A 233-nucleotide genomic window follows, 5' to 3' on the forward strand; every position below is an offset into this window, starting at 1 on the left:
TCATTCAATTTCAGTCCAGAGAATCTTTCAAAAGAAGTAAAAATGTTAAACGATCTATTCATGTCCTGTCGCAAATTGTCTTGTGACGTATATGAATCAGAGTGGCGCATAATTGATTAATGAAGACGTCTGTCATGGTAACTGGACTTTCAACGTGGTTGACCGAAAAAGCCAGCCCTAAAAAAGGTGGAGAACTATTACTTCCTTTTGACGCTTGTGGTTAATCGTACAGC

At 38.6% G+C, this 233-nt stretch overlaps 1 protein-coding gene across 1 annotated transcript in view; it reads left to right on the forward strand.

Moving 5' to 3' along the window:
- The first annotated feature begins 219 nt into the window (after positions 1-219).
- Positions 220-233, forward strand: part of LOC143299647 (uncharacterized) — a 21187-nt gene continuing 21173 nt past the window's right edge. The window contains exon 1 of the mRNA XM_076612956.1: positions 220-233. This exon is cut by the window's right edge and continues 77 nt beyond it. The gene's annotated coding sequence lies outside the window, so the exon portion shown is untranslated.

This window comes from Babylonia areolata, chromosome 25 (assembly GCF_041734735.1).
Source record: "Babylonia areolata isolate BAREFJ2019XMU chromosome 25, ASM4173473v1, whole genome shotgun sequence".
NCBI classification, from domain to species: domain Eukaryota; kingdom Metazoa; phylum Mollusca; class Gastropoda; order Neogastropoda; family Buccinidae; genus Babylonia; species Babylonia areolata.